This window comes from Schistocerca piceifrons, unplaced genomic scaffold (assembly GCF_021461385.2).
Source record: "Schistocerca piceifrons isolate TAMUIC-IGC-003096 unplaced genomic scaffold, iqSchPice1.1 HiC_scaffold_349, whole genome shotgun sequence".
Classification (NCBI taxonomy): Eukaryota; Metazoa; Arthropoda; class Insecta; order Orthoptera; family Acrididae; genus Schistocerca; species Schistocerca piceifrons.
In genome coordinates, this window is record NW_025728569.1 from 203495 (window position 1) to 205994 (window position 2500).

The window sequence follows — 2500 nt, forward strand, 5'->3', positions numbered from 1 at the left end:
CCCAATCTCTCGCAGACGAGAGAAGAGTGCCGGCCACCACAGGTTGTCGAAGGCCCCTGAGATGTCTATCATTATACCAAGTACATACTTTGATGTCGCAGAGTGAACAATCCGGCAAACCTCATTGATCGCATCCTGGGTGGAGCGACCCTTTCGGAATCCGAACTGCCTATCACTCATACCATACAGAGTTCGATGACTCTGGAGACGGTCAGCCAGCAACTTCTCAAATGCTTTGCCCATTACATCCAGCAGACAGATAGGCCGATAGGATTTCGGCACTGTTGGATCTTTATCAGGGCCTTTCCTGATAATTACAACTTCTGCAGTTTTCCACTTTAGTGGATAATAGCCCCTTTGTAAACAGCTGTTGTAAATACGACTTAGTGCCGGGGCGACCAAGTGTGCGAGTCCCTGTAAGATCTCCACAGGGATCCCGTCAGGACCAGGCGCCTTCTTCCTTGCAAAGGTGTAGATGGTTGCTTCTACCTCCTCTGCTGAGAAAGGGCACACGTTTGTATCGTTAAGATACGGAATCGACAGCGCCTGACGTATGTCCCGCTGCTCGTGCGAGTCTTGGTCCTCAATGTCATCAGGCAATAATGTATCCAACAGCAACCTTGCTGTTTCTTCCCAATTCTTGGTCATGTCTCCATCCCCAGCACGTAGCGTAGACAGCATCATGGGCGATCTTATTTTTTCTCGAACGATTTTGTAAGGAACTCCCCAAGGGTCTGTTCCCAGCTGATCGTTCACAAATCTTTCCCAGGATTGGCGCCTTGTAATGTCCAACTGATCCTTGTATCTCTGCTTCAGACGACGATAAATACGCAGGTGGTATTGTCGTTAGTAGATAGGGACAGCGGGAATCTCGTTAATCCATTCATGCGCGTCACTAATTAGATGACGAGGCATTTGGCTACCTTAAGAGAGTCATAGTTACTCCCGCCGTTTACCCGCGCTTGCTTGAATTTCTTCACGTTGACATTCAGAGCACTGGGCAGAAATCACATTGCGTCAACACCCGCTAGGGCCATCGCAATGCTTTGTTTTAATTAGACAGTCGGATTCCCCCAGTCCGTGCCAGTTCTGAGTTGATCGTTGAATGGCGGCCGAAGAGAATCCGCGCACCCGCGCGCCCCCGGAGGAGCACGCTAAGGCGGACGCGGCCTCGCAGCAAGGAAGATCCGTGGGAGGCCAAGGCACGGGACCGAGCTCGGATCCTGCACGCAGGTTGAAGCACCGGGGCGCGAACGCCGCGCAGGCGCGCGCATCCTGCACCGCCGGCCAGCACGAGGCCGACCAACGGCGAGAGCAGACCACGCCCGCGCTAAACGCCCGCACTTACCGGCACCCCTACGGCACTCACCTCGCCCAGGCCCGGCACGTTAGCGCTGACCCACTTCCCGACCAAGCCCGACACGCCCCGATCCTCAGAGCCAATCCTTATCCCGAAGTTACGGATCCAATTTGCCGACTTCCCTTACCTACATTATTCTATCGACTAGAGGCTCTTCACCTTGGAGACCTGCTGCGGATATGGGTACGAACCGGCGCGACACCTCCACGTGGCCCTCTCCCGGATTTTCAAGGTCCGAGGGGAAGATCGGGACACCGCCGCAACTGCGGTGCTCTTCGCGTTCCAAACCCTATCTCCCTGCTAGAGGATTCCAGGGAACTCGAACGCTCATGCAGAAAAGAAAACTCTTCCCCGATCTCCCGACGGCGTCTCCGGGTCCTTTTGGGTTACCCCGACGAGCATCTCTAAAAGAGGGGCCCGACTTGTATCGGTTCCGCTGCCGGGTTCCGGAATAGGAACCGGATTCCCTTTCGCCCAACGGGGGCCAGCACAAAGCGCATCATGCTATGACGGCCCCCATCAACATCGGATTTCTCCTAGGGCTTAGGATCGACTGACTCGTGTGCAACGGCTGTTCACACGAAACCCTTCTCCGCGTCAGCCCTCCAGGGCCTCGCTGGAGTATTTGCTACTACCACCAAGATCTGCACCGACGGCGGCTCCAGGCAGGCTCACGCCCAGACCCTTCTGCGCCCACCGCCGCGACCCTCCTACTCGTCAGGGCTTCGCGGCCGGCCGCAAGGACCGGCCATGACTGCCAGACTGACGGCCGAGTATAGGCACGACGCTTCAGCGCCATCCATTTTCAGGGCTAGTTGCTTCGGCAGGTGAGTTGTTACACACTCCTTAGCGGATTCCGACTTCCATGGCCACCGTCCTGCTGTCTTAAGCAACCAACGCCTTTCATGGTTTCCCATGAGCGTCGATTCGGGCGCCTTAACTCGGCGTTTGGTTCATCCCACAGCGCCAGTTCTGCTTACCAAAAGTGGCCCACTTGGCACTCCGATCCGAGTCGTTTGCTCGCGGCTTCAGCATATCAAGCAAGCCGGAGATCTCACCCATTTAAATTTTGAGAATAGGTTGAGGTCGTTTCGGCCCCAAGGCCTCTAATCATTCGCTTTACCGGATGAGACTCGTACG

General features: G+C 55.5%; 1 non-coding gene across 1 annotated transcript in view; it reads right to left on the reverse strand.

The window, feature by feature from the left end:
- The window catches only part of LOC124746229, a 6780-nt gene that overhangs the window by 2973 nt on the left and 1307 nt on the right, over nucleotides 1–2500 (reverse strand). Inside the window, exon 1 of the ribosomal RNA XR_007011277.1 lies at nucleotides 1–2500. This exon is cut by the window's left edge and continues 2973 nt beyond it; it is cut by the window's right edge and continues 1307 nt beyond it. This is a non-coding gene — a ribosomal RNA (large subunit ribosomal RNA).